This window comes from Somniosus microcephalus, unplaced genomic scaffold (assembly GCF_052327205.1).
Source record: "Somniosus microcephalus isolate GS21.2 unplaced genomic scaffold, FLI_Smic_1.0 scaffold39, whole genome shotgun sequence".
Lineage (NCBI taxonomy): Eukaryota > Metazoa > Chordata > Chondrichthyes > Squaliformes > Somniosidae > Somniosus > Somniosus microcephalus.
This window is the reverse complement of record NW_028225226.1, coordinates 336,407-356,265: the sequence shown is the minus strand read 5'-3', so window position 1 is coordinate 356,265 and position 19,859 is coordinate 336,407. Positions and strand designations below refer to the sequence as shown.

The 19,859-nt window shown below is 47.5% G+C and overlaps 1 non-coding gene across 1 annotated transcript; it reads right to left on the bottom strand.

The window, feature by feature from the left end:
• Positions 1 to 19,571: 19,571 nt before the first annotated feature.
• trnan-guu (transfer RNA asparagine (anticodon GUU)) lies at positions 19,572 to 19,645 on the bottom strand. Its single transcript has one exon. It is a non-coding gene; the product is annotated as a tRNA-Asn (tRNA).
• Positions 19,646 to 19,859: the final 214 nt, after the last annotated feature.

The window sequence follows — 19,859 nt, the reverse complement described above, 5'->3', positions numbered from 1 at the left end:
ACTCAGCAGGTCAGGCAGCATCTGTGGAGAGAGAAACAAGAGTTAATGCGTCAGGTTGACGACCTTTCGTCAGAGCCTTGACAGAATCTGACGAAAGGTAATGGAGATGATACGTTAACTCTGTTTCTCTCTCCATTGATGCTGCCTGACCTGCTGAGTATTTACATCATTTTCTGTTTTTATTCCCATTTCCAGCATCTGCAGAATGTTGCTTTTGATGCCGAATGGAGAGCCTGTAGCTGTAGGACGCAAAAATTAAAAGACAAGATACTGAAAAGTGTATTTTTGCTTATAAACTGCCAAACACAGCAGAGCAACGAGAGAAATCAACTTTCTTTCATTGCTGATAGTGTTGTGTGCCAATTTTACAGGCTGGCCTGTGTGAAAGAGAGAGAGAGAGACAGCATTAGCTGGTGTTTATGCAGGGCTTGGCTGAGTTCAAGTTACCTGCCGTGTGCATTGGTATTGCATCTCATGTCTGAAAAAACAACGTATACACCATTAGATCATACTGATTTAATTCCAGACTGCAATGCTGTGGGATGTTACTTTGCCTTTCTTTCAAGACTTTTGTAAAAAGCAAAGCTACACATATACATCAAGCAAATTGATTTTTTCTGTACTTTATCGAGGAATGTATGTGGGCTGTTTCAGAGCATATCTTGCAGTGGGATCTTACTCTACCATTAAGCCCAACCCAACCAAACCAAGTCAAGACTTTTGTAAAAACAAAGCATATATATAAAAAATATTTTCAGAATAATCCATTTGATGTTTTTCGGGACTGGTCTTTATTGGGGAATGTGCTTGGGGTGTTTTCAGAGCAAAAGCTGCTGTGGGATTATTCCATTCATTTTATTCCATTCCACTCAAATCACAGACTAGCAAACATTTAGTTAACAAAATTAAAGTCAATATATTATTATTTATCCCTGATTGTATTTCCTTCTTTTCACCCTCCCGGTCTTTAATTTCCTTGTGGTGAACTGGATTTCTGGGGCCTCGGCTTCTTCTCTTCCTGTTGGATTCTCCTCATCAAACATGGCCGCAGAGCCAGAAAGGGACATCATCAAAAATAGACACTCCCAGGCTGCAGCCCTTTCAAAATGGAAGTGTGAGTTTCTGCAAATTGCAGAGTCTGTCTGAGTGTGTCTATATGGGCGTGGGTGTCTGTTTCTGCAAATTGCAGAGTCTGTGTGAGTGTGTCTATATGTGCGTGGGTGTCTGTTTCTGCAAATTGCAGAGTCTGAGTGAGTGTCTATATGGGCGTGGGTGTCTGTGTTTCTGCAAATTGCAGAGTCTGTGTGAGTGTGTCTATATGGGCGTGGGTGTCTGTTTCTGCAAATTGCAGAGTCTGTGTGAGTGTGTCATGTTACTGTAAATTTTAGTTCAATGTAGGATGGAGGGAGACTGAGTGACACACAGACAGTCAGTGCGAGCGAGAGAAACATGAAATCAAAAGGCAAGTTGCAGAATAAAGCCTGTGTCTGTAGGCCACAAAGTGAAAAGATAAGATACTGAAAAGTGTCTTTTTGGTTTTAATCTTCCAACATGGCAGTCATCCCTCTGCAGGCTGGCCAGGCTATGAGTGTGTGTGAGAGAGAGATAGAGAGGGCAAAAGCTGGTGTTTGTGTGAGATGTGGTCTGCTGTCTTATTACCTGCTGTTGTTGTATTGAACCCTATTGATGTCATTCTGGTCTGGCCCACATGTGATGCTGCTGTGTATCACTTCATTGCACTTTATTTCACTTTACTTCAAGACAGACAGTCAGTCAGTGAGATACTGAAAAATGCCTTTGAGGACTATCTGACAATAAAAGCTGCTCCGGGATCTTTTCATTATTGTTATTCCACTCCACTCAAACCAAGACAAGGCAGACAGGCAGTGAGAGTCACCTGAAATCAAGACAACAGGCAGAATAGAAATGAAAACAGAAAATGCTGGAAATACTCAGTAGGTTATACAGCATCAGTGGAGATACAGAGAAACAGAGTAAACGTTTCGGCTCAATGACCTTTAGTCAGAACCTTGCCACAATCTGACAAAAGGTAATCGAGCTGAAACATTAACTCTGTTTCTCTCTCTCTCTCTCCACAGATACTGCCTTACCTGCTGAGTATTTCCAGCATTTTCTGTGTTTATTTCAGATTTCCCACACCCACAGCATTTGCTTTTGATGCAGATTAGAAAGCCTGTTCCTGTAGGCCAGAAAATGAAAAGATAAAGGCCTAGAAATTGGGTTGGGGTGCCAAAGTCGCCTGAGCGCAGGATTTAGCGCAGCGTTCATGGCTTTAGCGATCGTCAGATATTCAGTTTCATTGCCCCTAGAGGGAGACGGGGCGAGGCTCCAGGTGCTCCGCGTCCCTCTTAGGGTGCTGAAACTGAATATCGCAGCGCAACGTGCCGCAGTGCCACACGCTGCGGCACGGCACGCTGCGGTACTGCAGGCCTTCCTCCCATCGTTAAGGGGGAGGGGCCTGCAACAGCACGGTCCCCGCTCACGAGTGCCGGCAAACGAGCCCGGCACCAAGGAGAAGTGCCAGGCTCTCAGGAAACAGTCGGCAATGCCGCGGGGGGGTGGTTAGGAGGCCGGGGACGGAGGTGCTGGCAGGCGGCCGCCCCGCACCTCCACCTTAACTTGCGCCGCTGCCGGCACAGCAAGGCCCCGTGAACCGGGCGCGGGTAGCGAACGGCGCAACTGCGGCGTTCGCTACCAAATATCGCGAAAGGGGCGCTAATGGGGTGCGGCGCACACCGATGACATAATCGGTGGCGGCGCAGCGCAACAGGCTAACGCCACCATTATCGCCCTAACTCAATATCGTAGGTGGCGCAGCCAGTGGCGCTAAAGCCACTGACTGCCTCTTTAGGCGCTAACAGGTGGCGCTACTCACCCAATTTCTCCCCCAAAATACTGAAAACTGTCTGTTTGCTTTTGAACTGCCGAACACAGTGGAAGAATGATAGAAATCAACTTTCTTTCATTTCTGACAGTTTTGTGGCAGTTTTAAAGCCTGTTTGTGTGTGTGACAGACAGACAGACAGCAAAATCTGGTGTGTATGCAGGGCTTGTCTGTGTTCAAGTTATCTGCTGTGTGCATTGGTACTGCATCTCATGTCTGGGAAAAAAAACAAAGTATATACCATTAGATCATACTGATTTAATTCCAGACTGCACTGTTGTGGGATCTTACTTTGTCTTTCTTTCAAGAATTTTGTAAAAAGCAAATCTACATATACACATCAAGCCATTTGATATTTTTCTGGACTGTACTTTAGAGGGGAATGTTTGTGGAGTGTTTCATGGCACATCTGCAGTGGGATCTTACTCTCCCTTCAGCCCAACCCAAACAAGACAAGACATTTGTAAAAAAAAAGTATGTATTATTCCTATTTAATTATTTTCAGAATAATCCATTTGATTTTTTCTGGACTGGGCTTTATTAGGGAATATGCTTGGGATGTTTTCAGAGCAAAAGCTGCTGTGTGATCTTTCCATTCATTTTATTACACTCCGGGCAAACCACAGACAGGCAGATTGTTAGTTAACAAAAGTAAAGTATATATATTATTTATTCCTGATTGTATATACTTCTTTTCACCCTCCCGAGCTTTCATTTCCTCTCGGGGACCTGGATTTCTGGGACCTCGGCTTCACTTCTTCCTGTTGGATTGTCCTCATCAAACATGGACTCACAGCAAGGAATGGACATCATCAAAAATAGACACTCCCAGGCTCCACATCTTTAAAGATAAATGTGTGTGAGAATTTCTGCAAATTGCAGAGTCTGTGTGAGTTTGTCTGTATCTGCGTGGATGTCTGTGTTTGTGCAAATTGCAGAGTCTGTGTGAGTGTGTCTGTATGTGAGTGGGTGCCTGTGTTTCTCCAAGCTTCAGAGTCTGAGTGTGTGTGTCCTGTTAATGTAAATTTTAGTTCAATATGGGTGGGAGGGAGACTGTGTTAGTGAGAGCCCAGACAGACAGTCAGTGAGAGACATGGGCCTCGATTTTCATTGGGCCGTGAGGCGGGCTTTTCGGTGTGTGGGGTGTTAAAATCACAAAAAAAATGGCGGGCGGACACCCCCCACCCAGCCTGGTTCCCAACTCCAAGCAATTTTAACTCAGGCGTGTCTGCTGGTCCTGACTCCGTCCCGCATCCAACAGGCGGGACTGGTCTTGAAGGCCCTTAATTACCACTAAATGGCCTCTATAATCCTATTTTAACAGGCCCTTGCAACTTTAACCCTTTTCTCACATAAAACACGCCTGGTGGGAATCACGAATGTGAAACCTGGCGGGAGCACTATTGCATTAGTGACTTTCAACTGCAGGTCAACCACTAAAGTTGAGTTTTGATCAGCCATCATTTGCAGGTGGCAGGACTTCGTGGTCTCCGGTCTGGGGCAACTTTTACAAGGCTTAACCACACCTGTGGAAGGTTGGTGCCTCACACCCATCTCCATTGTGACCTCCTGGGAAACCCCTCTCGCCACCTTCACTTAGCGCTTCTTCAACGGAGGCATATACCAGAAGCATGGGAGCCATTTACTTCCCATCTGGGCATTAGAGGAGCTCGAGCACCAGCCACGCTACCAGCAAAACCAAGAACAACAGCAGCAGCAGGAGCACCAGGCTGCTGCTCACCCATCTGAAGCTGCACAGGCCAGAAGGGGCCAGCACCTGGAAGCCCGTCGGGGCAGGAGATACCCCCCAAACAGGGTCTACAGACGCAGGGTCTGCTACCTCAACATGTCTGGGCAGCAGTGCCAAAAGCGGTTCTGACTTTCACGAGAGGTAGTGACTGACATCTGCGCAATGCTACAGCAAAACCTGCTGCCCCGAGGACCAGGTGGACTACCATTACCAGTGGCCGTCAAAGTCACCAGCGCACTCAACCTTTTTGCCTCAGGCTCATTCCAGGGATCAGCAGCAGATATCAGTGGCATCTCCCAGGCGGCCGCACACACTTGCATCACGCAGGTAACCGATGCCCTCTTTGCCCTCGCGCACAATCACATCCATTTCACCAAGGATCGAGCAAGTGTCACTGCGCGAGCGGTTGGATTAGCTCATCTGGCAGGCTTTCCAAGGGTGCAGGGCGTGGTTGACTGCACACATGTGGCCCTTAGGGTACCCCATCGTAATCCAGGTATTTTTGGCAACCACAAGGGCTTCCACTCCCTCAACATTCAGCTGGTGTGTGACCACAAGAAGGAAATTTTGCATGTTTGTGCCATGTACCCTGGCAGTTGCCATGACTCCTTCCTACTGCGCCAGTCTAGTGTGCCTCCACTATTCAGTCCGCCAGACCAACTTAACAGATGGCTATTTGGAGACAAGGGCTATTCCCTCAGGACATGGCTAATGACGCCATTGAAGAGGCCAGCCAACGAAGCGGAGGAGCGCTGCAACTCCAGCCACATTTCCACCAGATCCAGTATCAAGCAAACCATCGGTTTACTGAAGATGCGCTTCAGATGCCTGGATAAATCAGGTGGAGCCCTACAGTACTCAGCAGCCAGGGTCTCCAGAATCGTCGTGGTTTGCTGTGTACTTCACAACATGGCAGCGTCGTGGCTTGCAGATTCCTGAGGACCAAGTGGCTCCTCACGCATCCTCCTCCTCAGAGGAGGAGGAGGGCGAAAATGAAGATCCTGCAGAGGCCCATCAACCAGCGGCAGCATTACGCGACAACATTGCTGCCCGGGATGCAAGGAACGCACTCATCCTGGCCAGATTTGATTAGCCTAGTCAATCAAACACTTTTGCTTCGCAGCTTCTTACCTGAGCATCGACAATGGCCAAGACCCTGCGGATTACTAGCTATTTGACCAGCATACTGACAAGTGCAAGTAATCCTAAGCCCTCAATGTGAAAGTCCCATTCGCGAAATGACACATGCCAGAACTGCAACAGCTGCCATCAGAATTTTTATGTACAAGAACCAACTGATGGCATTTTTACAGTAAACTCATTTCACCCAAGTGACTACCCTTGTGACTACGTGTGCAGAATTTTCCTGTTACGCATGCTCCTACGTAGTGCTTTCCCTGTGGCTTCAGCAGATGTGGAGGCCCCTTGCTCACTTTCCTGCTGCTCCTGTCTCGACACCTTTGGCGGGCCTCCCCTGGGGTTGCGAGCCTGTGAGGGATCATCAACAGTCTGCTGCTCCTGCGGCTGTGCAGGGGTGGAGATGCCTATCTCACTTGGGGGTGTGGACTCCGGTGGGGCTCTGACCGAGGGCTCTGCAGTGGCATGGAAGTGTGAGCGCTTGGAGAGGAGCCCCCACTTCCTTGAGGTCTGCCACCAACCTCCCTCTCATGGGTCAGGTCCCCCTCAGCACCTGCAAGTGGCTGGAGAGCACCTTGCTGCACATCAGGGGGCCATGCGGACCCGTATCTGCAATGGCAGTCCTACTCAGAAGGACTTCCGTGAAGGTCTGGTTTCTCTGTTCAATAGATACCCATCACTTCTCAAGAGATGTCATCCTATTCTGAACAATGACCATGTTTTCCATACCCTGGCAACTAAGCTCCTCCATGGCCATAGCCCTCCTCGCCTCTACCGTAGCCATCCTCTCCTGCACGGTAGCCAGCCTTAACACGGAGGTCGCCATCCTTTCTGTGTTGATGCGTTCATTTGCCAATGACTCCACAAAGGCTCTGCTCATGTTCGCTATGGACTCCTCCATTCGCTCCACAATCGCAGCAACCCGAGAGACAAAACCTGCCAGAGACTCCTGCATCTGTGCCTGGAGTTCCATCACCGCTGATCTCATGGATGGAGCCAGAGGCAGAGGGTCGACATGATGCTGAGCCGAGCTGGCAGAATCCTGCGCCCTCCGAGTTACAGATGTGATGCCAAGGCTACATGCACATAGCTTTTTGCAGATGCTCATAACTCCATCTGTCACAGCTTGAAAATCATTATCAGCGACTCATGCAATGTCAAAGAGAGAGATGGGAAACTTGTGTGTCACCAGCTTGCTGTGTTGCACCCGTCTGTCCGTCCCCCATGCGCGAATCATCCCCAATACCAATGATTTCCAGGACGGCCTCCTCCCAGGGCGTCAGGTGGGCTATTGAGGGAGACCCTCCTCCTGTCCTGGCTCGCTCTCTTTTTTGTTGTGAGCTCTCTTTTCCTGCAATGAAGGAGACAAGTGGAGGTTGAGTGAAAATGAAGGAGTGAGAGTAGAGATTGCATGGCATAGATACTTAGAAGTAGACAAATATGGAGTGCGGTTACAAGACCAAGGGCCCTCCCTGTGTGTTGTCAGTTGTGTTCAGAGCATCAGAGTGAGAGGGAGTGTGAGGGCTGCATGGTGGAATAGTTATGTGAATGTGAGCATAGAGAGAGAGGAAATGGGTAAGGGTGCATGGATCTCAGTGTTAAGTGGGATGTGGAGGAAGAGAGTGCTGAAGCTGAGTGCTGGTGAGGAAAGGCAATGGGGATCAGATTGAGGGTGATGGGAAATTCATACTCACTTTTCCAGTGCGTTGAAGGTCATGAAATCTTTTCCTGCACTGTGTCCAGGTTCTGCGGTTGACTCCCAAGGAGTTGACCTCCTCAGACACCTGCATCCACACTGCCTTGTTCTGACTGGGAGGCCTCTTCCTGATGAAGGGAACAAGACCTCCCTGTCGGCCCGAGCCCCATCCACCAATGCCTGAAGTGCCGCCTCGTCAAAGCGAGGAGCTGCTCTTGCCCTCCCGCTTGCCATCTCTCCTGCAGGTCCCTCTGACACCAAATGGAGGAAGCTTGGCAGCCTGCAGAAGAAGCAAGGCTTGCTGTGGACCTTAAATGTAGCAGCAATGATGACGTCATCGGAGGGGACATTCAGTCATGAAAAAAACATTTGCAAAGGCTTCCCACACTTTGGAAATCAATTGGCCAATTGAGTTAAAATTGCATCAATCTCCCACATCCATTTAGATTCGTGTGGGAAACACGAAATTCGGATAACATGACAACAGCCCGCAACTGAGTTAAAATCATGCCCACAGTGTGTGAGAGAGTGAATCTGAGAGAGTGAGTCTCGGATAGATAGTGTGTGAGAGAATGAGTCTGAGAAAGACAGTGTGTGAGAGAGAGTCTGAGGGAGACAGTGTGTAACACATTGCGACAGAGAGAGAGAGTGTGTGAGAGCGAGTCTGAGAGAGACAGCGTGTGAGAGAGTGAGTCTGGGAGAGTTGTGTGAGAGAGTGAGTCTGAGAGGGACTGTGTGAGAGAGTGAGTCTGAGAGGGACTGTGTGAGAGAGTGAGTCTGAGAGGGACTGTGTGAGAGAGTGAGTCTGAGAGAGACAGTGTGAGAGAGTGAGTCAGAGAGACAGTGTGTGGGAGAGTGAGTCTTTGAGAGAGACAGTGTGTGAGAGTGAGTCTGAGAGACAGTGTGTGAGAGTGAGTCTGAGAGTGTGTGAGAGTGAGTCTGAGAGAGACAGTGTGTGAGAGTGAGTCTGAGAGAGACAGTGTGTGAGAGTGAGTCTGAGAGAGACAGTGTGTGAGAGAGAGTCTGAGAGAGACATGTGTGAGAGAGGGGGAGTTTGAGAGATGAAAGTGTGTGAGTGAGACTGAGAGCGACAGTGTGTGAGAATGAGACTGAGAGAGACAGTGTGTGTGAGTGTGAGTCTGAGCGACAGTGTGAGGGAGTGAGTCTGAGCGACAGAGTGTGTGAGAGTGAGTCTGAGAGAGACAGTGTGTGAGAGAGTGACTCTGAGAGACAGTGTGTGAGAAAGAGTCTGAGCGAGACAGTGTGTGAGAGAGTGACTCTGAGAGACAGTGCATGAGAAAGAGTCTGAGCGAGACAGTGTGTGTGAGAGTGAGTCTGAGCGAGACAGTGTGTGAGAGAGTGACTCATAGAGAGACTGTGTGTGAGAGACAAAGTGAGAGTGACAGAGTGAGAGAGAGTCTGAGAGAGTGTGTGTGAGTGAGTCTTAGAGAGACAGTGTGTGAGAGACAGTGTGTGAGAGATTGTGTCTGAGAGAGACAGTGTGTGAGAGAGAGTCCAAGCGAGACAATGTGTGTGAGAGTGAGTCTGAGAGAGACAGTGTGTGAGAGAGAGTCTGAGCGAGAGAGTCTGAGAGAGTGTGTGAGAGACTGCGTCTGAGAGTGACAGTGTGTGAGAGAGTGAGTCTGAGAGAGACAGTGTGTGAGAGTGATTCTGAGAGAGACAGTGTGCGAGTGAGTGAGTCCAAGAGAGACACTGTGTGAAAGAGTCTGAGAGAGACATTGTGTGAGAGAGTGAGTCTGAGAGCGATGGTGTGTGAAAGAGTGAGTCTGAGAGACAGTGTGTGAGTGAGAGATTCTGAGAGACAATGTGTGAAAGAGAGAGAGTCTGAGAGAGACAGTGTGTGAGAGAGTGAGTCTGGGAGAGAGTGAGTCTGAGAGAGACAGTGTGTGAGAGAGAGAGTGAGTCTGAGAGAGAGTGAGTCTGAGAGAGAGTGAGTCTGAGAGAGACAGTGTGTGAGAGAGTGAGTCTGAGAGAGACAGTGTGTGAGAGAGTGAGTCTGAGAGAGACAGTGTGTGAGAGAGTGAGTCTGAGAGAGACTGAGTCTCAGAGGCTGTGTGTGATTGTGAGCATGTAAATGAGGGAGGGAGGGTGAAAGATGTTGATACAAGAGTGAGAATGAGACAGACTACGGGCAACAAAGGGGAGAAACAATTTTTATTGAGAAGGACAGAGAAATGTGGTAAAGAGTCTGTTTGTGTCCGAGAAATAAGGGATAAAGAACGTGAGAGGATGGAAAGGAGAGAGGCAGAGAGACAGGGAGACAGAGACAGAGATGTTAACAGCTGTTTTTTGCACTGGAAGGATTTAAACAGTGGTGATCCCCAGGGGTCAGTGTGGGTGCCATTGCTTTTCTCAGTATATGTGGTTATGATTGACCTGAATTTGGGTGTTAGGAGCACAATATCAAACATTGCAGCTGCCACAAAGTTAAGGAGTGCGGTTAACCATAAAGAGGACTGTAGGCAACTTCAGGAGGAGAGAGAGAGACAGGTGAGCAGATTAGACAGGTAGATGTCAGATGGAAGTTAATGCAGAGAGATGTGAGGTGAGAAGAATAAGGAGAGGAAATAGACACTATACGGTAACACTGTAAATGGAGTGGAGGAGCGGAGAGATTCAGGCATTCAGATGCACAAATCTTTAAAATTAGGAGGCAAGTTGATAAAGCTGTTCTACAAAATTCCACATGAGATCCGAGGATTTATAACATAGAAACAGAGAAGATAGGAGCAGGAGTAGGCCATTCGGCCCCTCGAGCCTCCTCCGCTATTCAATGCGATCATGGCTGATCATCCAAATTCAGTACCCTGTCCCTGCTTTCTCCCCATATCCCTTTAGCCTTAAGAAATATATCCAACTCCTTCTTGAATATATTTAATGAATTGGCCTCTACTGCCTTCTGTGGTAGAGAATTCCACAGGTTCACCTTTTTCTGGGTGAAGAAATTCCTCCTCATTTCTGTCCTAAATGGCTTACCCCTTACCCTTAGACTGTGACCCCTGGTTCTGGACTCCCCGACCATCGGGAACATCCTTCCTGCATCTAGTCTGTCCAGTCCTGTTAGAATTTTATGAGTTTCAATGAGTTCCCCTCTCATTCTTCTAAACTCCAGTGAGTATAAGCACAATCGACCCAATCTCTCCTCATACGTCATTCCTGCCATCCCAGATATCAGCTTGGTGAATCTTCGCTGAACTCCTTCCATGGCAAGAACATCCTTCCTCAGATAAGGCGACCAAAACGGCACAGAATACTCAAGATGTGGTCTCACCAAGGCCCGATACAACTGGATCAAGACATCCTTGTTCCTGTACTCAAACCCTCTCGCTACGAAGGCCAACATAGCATTTGCCTTCTTAATCACCTGCTGCACCTGCATGCTTACCTTCAGCGACTGGTGCACAAGGACACTCGGGTCTCATTGCACTTCCCCTTCTCCCAATCTATTACCATTCAGATAATAATCTGCCTTCCTGTTTTTGACACCAAAGTGGATACATACGGGCACAGATTATAAATGGAGATTTAATGCTACACCTGGACAAATCATTGGTTAGGCCACAGTCAGAATATTGTTCCCAGTTTTTGGTGCATTACTTTAGTAAGAATGTGAAGGCCATGGAGAGGTGCAGAAGAGATTCACTGAGATGATCCCAAGGACGGGAGTCTTCATGTAACATTCCTTAATAGATACGTTGAAAAGGAGATCAATTAGAGGGGTTCAAAATTTTGAGGGGGTTTTTGATCAAGTAACTGATAAAAAAATTATCCCCACTGGTTAGTGAGTCGGGAACCAGAGGATATTAATTTAAGACCAAAATAATTAAGTGGAAGGTTGATTTTTCCTTTTATAACAATGTCTTCCTGAACACATTTACAGTCTCATTACTGTTTGTCAAATCTGCTACTTTTGTGCCATCAGCAAATGTTCAGCTTGTGCTCCTGATTCCCAAATCCGGACAGTCTCTGTATAGGGAGAAGAAAAGTGGGCCCAGCACTGAGCCCTGGGGTAACCACTTCCAACCCTTCACCAATCTGAGCAACTCCCATTAACACTGAGCCTCTGTTTCCGATCCTCAGCCAACTTTCTCCCCGCACTGTTCCACTTCCTTTTAAACTGCCCACCTGAACAGAGTGGCCATTACCCCGGGGATCCCCAGTTACCTGAACAGAGTGGCCATTCCCCCGGGGATCCCCAGTTACCTGAACAGAGTGGCCATTACCCCGGGGATCCCCAGTTACCTGAACAGAGTGTCCATTACCCCGGGGATCCCCAGTTACCTGAACAGAGTGGCCATTACCCCGGGGATCCCCAGTTACCTGAACAGCGTGGCCATTACCCCGGGGATCCCCAGTTACCTGAACAGAGTGTCCATTACCCCGGGGATCCCCAGTTACCTGAACAGAGTGGCCATTACCCCGGGGATCCCCAGTTACCTGAACACCGTTGCTCGCCATGTCCCTGATTTCACTTTACGTCCTTCACAGTCTCATCAAATTGTCTCGGTGCCTTCCGGCCATGTGATCATCCAAAGCGGTTTCCAGTGGGAATGAAGTTTTCTCCGGAACATTTCTTCAACCCCAGGGCCGCCCTCCCTCTAATCTCAGGGGCCGCCCGCTCGCTCTCTCTGGCCGGAGACTGGAGCCGCCCCCTCACACCTGACCCTCGGCCCCGGGGCAAACCACCAATCAGCGGCCCTCTGACATCAGCCAGCATTGTGGCGTCACCCGCCGCACGGCCACCATCTTGGTGCGACCCAGCTCACTGCGCATGCGCGCTGTTTACGGCCATAAAACCGCGCGCGATTAAAAGGAAAAGTGACGTCAGCTTCCAGCAAAATCAGCGCTCGCTCTTAACCGAGAGACTGAAAGTTTGTCCCGCGCCGCAGAGAGAAAGCGGCGGCTCATCGGGTGCCTCAGGTGCGCATGTGCGAACTCTGCTCCCAGAGTGCCGCGCGGCCTGTCACAGACATAGGGTCCTTTCACTGGCGCTCGGCATTGTGGGAGCTGCAGCCCACCATGGCGCCCCGGCTACAAATCAAATCGAAAGCTTTCGACTGAAGATATAATGGTCCCTGGTTCAATCCCGGGTTTCACTAATTTTGTTTCATTTGTTTTTCCTTCACTATAAGGGGAGAGAATCAGGAGAGATTTTCGGATCTTGAACCCATGCCTCCCAGGCCAATAGGAATAAATTTGGTCCACCAATCTATGATTCGGATGAGGGGACCAAATGTATTATATCAAAGTCGGCTGATGATACAAAGCTGGATGGGAATGTAAGTTGTGAGGAGGATGCAAGGAGGCTTCAAAGGGATTTAAACAGGTTAAGTGAGTGGGCAAGAACATGACAAATGAAATATAATGTAGAGAAATGTGAAGTTATCCACTTTGGTAGGAAAAACAGAGTATTTTTGAAATAACAACAGAAAATGCTGGAAAAACTCAGCAGGCCAGGCAACATCCGTGGAGAAAAAATAGAGTCAATGTTTCGGGCCAAACCATTTCTCAAGACTGGAAACGCACAGGAAATGAAATAGATTAAGAGGCCAGGCTGGGAGAGAACAAAAGAGAAGTGAAGAGACATTAAACGTTTCAAAATGTTGGTCTTTATTACAAGATGATTTTGAGTATAATAGTAAAGACTTCTTCCTGCAATTATATAGGCCCCTGGTGAGACCATACCTGAAGTATTGTGTACAGTTTTGATCTCCTTACCTCAGAAAGGATACACTTGCCATAGAGGGAGTGCAACGAAGATTCACCAGACTGGTTCTTGCGCTGGGTTGATGCTCCTATGAGGGGAGATTGAGTAGACTAGGCCTATATTCTAAAGAATTTACAAGAATGAGAGGTGATCTCATTGAAACATACACAATTCTTACAGGGCTTGACTGGTTGGATGCAGGGAGGATGTTTCCCCTGGCTGGGGGAGTCTAGATCCAGGGATAACAGTCTCAGAGTAAGGTGTTGGCCATTTAGGACTGCGATGAGGAGACATTTCTTCACTCAGAGGGTGGTGAATCTTTGGAATTCTCTACCCCAGGGGGCTGTGGAAGCTCAGTCGTTGACTATATTCAAGACAGAGATCGATAGATTTTTGAATATTAAAGGAATCATTTATGTTCTTATGATATGGGGATAGTGCAGGAAAGTGCATATGAGGTAGAAGATCAGCCATGAACTTATTGAATGGCGGAGCAGGTTTGAAGGGACAAATGGACGACTCCTGCTCCTATTTCTTATGTTCTTATATGTAAACCACATCTGACCCTCTGGATCCGGCTCCAGCCACCCGCTGCGTGTTCGAGTCCGGTTGTGGTGACAGCGGCTCAGGGTCGCGCTGGCTGGTTTTGTATCAGGACAGTGTTTGAGGGAGGGACTGTTCAGCGGTGGTGTGATAATAATTTTCAGAATTAGGTTTGTTATATTAAAGAGCTCTTTTTCTGTTACGTTCGATTTACACTCTGCCCAGTTGTATAAATGAACAGTTAACAATGTTTAAGCATTGTGGTGTGTTCAATGTTTGTGCAGTAAATCTGTCACCCAGTGTGAGCCTGGAATACAATCAACCAGCCTGGGCTCGAACCTATCCAAGGGGCGCTTTGTTGCCGGTTACCTCAATTGCTGAGAGTGTGGTGCTGATAACGCCAAGGTCACGGGTTCGATCCCTGTCGGGGTCATTAGAAGATTTTCAGCATGTAACGGTTTTTCATAGCATTTAAAATACAAACTTGATAAGGAAACAAATCCACAGCGAATCTCAATGGGGCATTATTTGGATGAACATCCATTGCACCTTTGACACCGGGGCGGAGAGACACATAGACCATAGAATCATAGATTGATACAGCACAGACGGAGGACATTCGGCCCATTAAGTCTGCACTGGCACATTGAAAGCGCTCTCCAATTAGTCCCACTCCCCTCCTCTTTCCCCACAGCCCTGGAAATTTGTCCTTTTCAATATTTATCCAATTCTCCTTTGAAAGTTATGACTGAATCTGCTTCCACCGTCCTTTCAGGCAGCGCATTCCCAATCACAATAACTCGCAGCGTAAAAAAACTCCTCATCTCCCCTCTGGTTCTTTCGCTGGTTATCTTCAATCGGTTTCCTCTTGTTACCGACCCTCCTGCCACTGGAAACAGTTTCTTCCTTATTTTGAAAACCTCAATTAAATTTCCTCTTAACCTTCTGAGGAAAACCATCCCAACATCTCCAGTCTCTCCACATAACTGAAGTCCCTCTCTCTCTGTGTCTCTATCTGTGTCTCTCTTTGTCTCTGACTCTCTCTCTTTGTCTCTGACACTCTCTCTTTGTCTCTGACTCTCTCTCTGTGTCTCTATCTGTGTCTCTCTTTGTCTCTGATACTCTCTCTTTGTCTCTGACTCTCTCTCTTTGTCTCTGACTCTCTCTCTTTGTCTCTGACTCTCTCTCTTTGTCTCTGACTCTCTCTCTTTGTCTCTGTCTCTCTCTCTCTTTGTCTCTGACTCTCTTTGTCTCTGACTCTCTCTCTTTGTCTCTATCTGTGTCTCTCTTTGTCTCTGACACTCTCTTTGTCTCTGACACTCTCTCTGTCTCTGACTCTCTCTCTCTGTCTCTGACTCTCTCTCTTTGTCTCTGACTCTCTCTCTCTGTCTCTGACTCTCTCTCTTTGTCTCTGACACTCTCTCTTTGTCTCTGACTCTCTCTTTGTCTCTGACTCTCTCTTTGTCTCTGACACTCTCTTTGTCTCTGACTCTCTCTCTGTCTCTGACTCTCTCTCTGTCTCTGACACTCTCTCTTTGTCTCTGACTCTCTCTCTCTCTGTCTCTGACTCTCTCTCTTTGTCTCTGACTCTCTCTTTGTCTCTGACACTCTCTCTTTGTCTCTGACTCTCTCTCTCTGTCTCTGACACTCTCTCTCTGTCTCTGACTCTCTCTCTTTGTCTCTGACTCTCTCTCTCTGTCTCTGACTCTCTCTCTTTGTCTCTGACTCTCTCTCTGTCTCTGACACTCTCTCTTTGTCTCTGACTCTCTCTCTTTGTCTCTGACTCTCTCTCTTTGTCTCTGACTCTCTCTCTTTGTCTCTGACTCTCTCTTTGTCTCTGACTCTCTCTCTCTGTCTCTGACACTCTCTCTCTTTGTCTCTGACTCTCTCTTTGTCTCTGACTCTCTCTCTTTGTCTCTGACTCTCTCTTTGTCTCTGACTCTCTCTCTCTGTCTCTGACTCTCTCTTTGTCTCTGACTCTCTCTCTTTGTCTCTGACACTCTCTCTCTGTCTCTGACACTCTCTCTTTGTCTCTGACTCTCTCTCTCTGTCTCTGACTCTCTCTCTTTGTCTCTGACTCTCTCTCTTTGTCTCTGACTCTCTCTCTTTGTCTCTGACTCTCTCTCTCTGTCTCTGACACTCTCTCTCTGTCTCTGACACTCTCTTTGTCTCTGACACTCTCTCTTTGTCTCTGACACTCTCTCTCTCTCTGTCTCTGACACTCTCTCTTTGTCTCTGACTCTCTGTCACTGTCTCTGACTCTCTCTCTTTGTCTCTGACACACTCTGTCTCTGACACTCTCTCTTTGTCTCTGACACTCTCTCTCTGTCTCTGACTCTCTCTCTTTGTCTCTGACTCTCTCTCTCTGTCTCTGACACTCTCTCTTTGTCTCTATCTGTGTCTCTCTTTGTCTCTGACACTCTCTCTTTGTCTCTGACTCTCTCTCTCTGTCTCTGACACTCTCTCTGTCTCTGACTCTCTCTCTTTGTCTCTGACTCTCTCTCTTTGTCTCTGACTCTCTCTCTGTGTCTCTGACTCTCTCTCTCTGTCTCTGACTCTCTCCCTTTGTCTCTGACTCTCTCTCTTTGTCTCTGACTCTCTCTCTCTGTCTCTGACTCTCTCTCTTTGTCTCTGACTCTCTCTCTTTGTCTCTGACTCTCTCTCTCTGTCTCTGACTCTCTCTCTTTGTCTCTGACTCTCTCTCTTTGTCTCTGACACACTCTCTCTGTCTCTGACACTCTCTCTTTGTCTCTGACACTCTCTCTGTCTCTGACTCTCTCTCTCCGTCTCTGACTCTCTCTCTTTGTCTCTGACTCTCTTTGTCTCTGACTCTCTCTCTCTGTCTCTGACTCTCTCTCTTTGTCTCTGACTCTCTCTCTTTGTCTCTGACTCTCTCTTTGTCTCTGACACACTCTCTCTGTCTCTGACACTCTCTCTTTGTCTCTGACACTCTCTCTTTGTCTCTGACACTCTCTCTCTGTCTCTGACACTCTCTGTCTCTGACTCTCTCTCTTTGTCTCTGACTCTCTCTCTCTGTCTCTGACACTCTCTGTCTCTGACACACTCTCTCTTTGTCTCTGACTCTCTCTCTTTGTCTCTGACACTCTCTCTCTGTCTCTGACTCTCTCTCTTTGTCTCTGACACTCTCTCTTTGTCTCTGACACTCTCTCTCTGTCTCTGACTCTCTCTCTTTGTCTCTGACACTCTCTCTCTGTCTCTGACTCTCTCTCTCTGTCTCTGACACTCTCTCTCTGTCTCTGACTCTCTCTCTCTTTGTCTCTGACTCTCTCTTTGTCTCTGACACTCTCTGTCTCTGACACTCTTTGTCTCTGACACTCTCTCTCTGTCTCTGACTCTCTCTCTTTGTCTCTGACTCTCTCTCTCTGCCTCTGACTCTCTCTCTTTGTCTCTGACTCTCTCTCTTTGTCTCTGACTCTCTCTCTTTGTCTCTGACTCTCTCTTTGTCTCTGACTCTCTCTCTTTGTCTCTGACTCTCTCTCTCTGTCTCTGACTCTCTCTTTGTCTCTGACTCTCTCTCTCTGTCTCTGACTCTCTCTCTCTGTCTCTGACTCTCTCTTTGTCTCTTGACACTCTCTCTCTTTGTCTCTGACTCTCTCTTTGTCTCTGACACTCTCTCTCTTTGCCTCTGACACTCTCTCTTTGTCTCTGACACTCTCTCTTTGTCTCGGACACTCTCTTTGTCTCGGACACTCTCTCTGTCTCTGACTCTCTCTTTGTCTCTGACACTCTCTCTCTGTCTCTGACTCTCTCTTTGTCTCTGACACTCTCTCTCTTTGTCTCTGACTCTCTCTCTTTGTCTCTGACACTCTCTCTTTGTCTCGGACACTCTTTGTCTCTGACTCTCTCTCTGTCTCTGACTCTGTCTCTGACTCTCTCTCTTTGTCTCTGACACTCTCTCTTTGTCTCTGACACTCTCTCTCTGTCTCTGACTCTCTCTTTGTCTCTGACACTCTCTCTCTCTGTCTCTGACTCTCTCTCTTTTCTCTGACTCTCTCTGTCTCTGACTCTCTCTCTTTGTCTCTGACTCTCTCTGTCTCTGACACTCTCTCTCTGTCTCTGACTCTCTCTCTTTGTCTCTGACACTCTGTCTCTGACTCTCTCTCTTTGTCTCTGACACACTCTCTCTTTGTCTCTGACACACTCTCTCTCTGTCTTTGACTCTCTCTCTTTGTCTCTGACTCTCTGTCTCTGACTCTCTCTCTCTGTCTCTGACACACTCTCTCTTTGTCTCTGACACTCTCTCTTTGTCTCTGACACTCTCTCTCTGTCTCTCTCTCTTTGTCTCTGACACACTCTCTCTTTGTCTCTGACACACTCTCTCTCTGTCTCTGACTCTCTCTCTTTGTCTCTGACTCTCTCTCTTTGTCTCTGACACTCTCTCTCTTTGTCTCTGACTCTCTCTCTTTGTCTCTGACTCTCTCTCTGTCGCTGACACTCTCTCTCTGTCTCTGACACTCTCTCTCTCTGTCTCTGACACTCTCTCTTTGTCTCTGACTCTCTCTCTTTGTCTCTGTCTCTCTCTTTGTCTCTGACTCTCTCTCATTGTCTCTGACTCTCTCTCTTTGTCTCTGACTCTCTCTATGTCCGACTGTTCTGTCTCTTTCTCACTCTGTGCACAGCTCGACTGCTGCTCTGACAGTTTCGGTATCTGTTCGTTCCTCGTTAGTATAGTTGTGAGAATCCTCGCCTGTCACGCGGGAGACCGCGGTTCATATTTCCCAATGGAGAGGAGCTTTTTAACATCCCCAATGTTTAACCTTTGGGCAGCTTCTTATATTGCTCCTTGGAACAGTTGAACAGAAAAAAGAATTCGGGACACAAATTTGAGGTGTTGGGCAAGAGATAAAGAGGGGATGTGAGGAAAAACTTTTTTACGCAGCGAGTGGTGAGGATCTGGAACTCACTGCTGACGGAAGTGGTGGAAGCGGAGAAACTCAATATTTTCAAGGGGAGAATGGATAGGCACTTGAGGGCAATAAACTTGCAGGGCTACGGGGATAGAGAGGGGGAATGTGACAGACTGGATTGCTCCACAGATAGCCGGCATGGACTCGATGGTCCGAAAGGCCTCCTTCTGTGTCTTGTGACTCTGTGATTCTATGACACTGTTACCTGCATTTGTAGAACGCCGTTCTCTTCTGTGATGTTCTTACTACAGCTCACGGAGATGAGTTTCCGTCGTGTAGTGGTTACCACATTCACCTAACACGTAAAAGGTCCCGTTAGAAACCAGGCGGAAACATTTTGTAGAACATTCCCCATTAAAATTGAATTAATATGATAAAGTTGAATAAATTTTCTGATTAAACATGAATAAAATAAAATATCACATAAAACACGTGTATTTTCTCTGTACAATTCTGGAGCATCAGCAGCAGCAGAATTGTATTCAACCACAATCTGTAGCCTCCTAGCCTGGCAGATCCCTCACTCTACCATTACCGTCAAATCAGGAGACCAAACCTGGTTCAATGAAATGTGTAGAATAGCAGGCCAGGAGCGGCACCAGGCGCACCTAAAAATGACGCCATTCCAAACTGGTGAATCTGGATATGGAACCAAGGCGGGCCAATGCAGTAGAGATACAGATTATCCAGGATCTAATTGAATGAAGGAACAGGGCTGAATGGCCTCCTCATGTTCATATTAGTTGGTCACCATTAAGAAAATGCTTATCTCGGATCCCAGTGGAAGACCTCATACTCACCGACATTGTAACCAGTGCTACAGTTTATCCCATTATCTTGCAGCCAAAATACACATTTTGATAAACCTAGAAATGTTAAAACACCGTCCCTGGGTGGGCTCGAGCCACCAACCTTTCGGTTAACAGCCGAACGCGCTAACCGATTGTGCCACAGAGACCTGCTGGAATACTGATTACAACATATACTAAAGCCGGAGAGTACCGAGATAAAACCTCAGGTCACAGAGAGCAAGACAATAATTGTCCAGTCTCTGTTTACTTGTCCAAATTAAAGAAATGTAACATTCATTGTCGGAACATGGAAATAGTCGCTGAAAGAAAATCTATTAAAAGAATTGTTTTGAAAACCCGCTTTGAGCCATTAGATCGGTT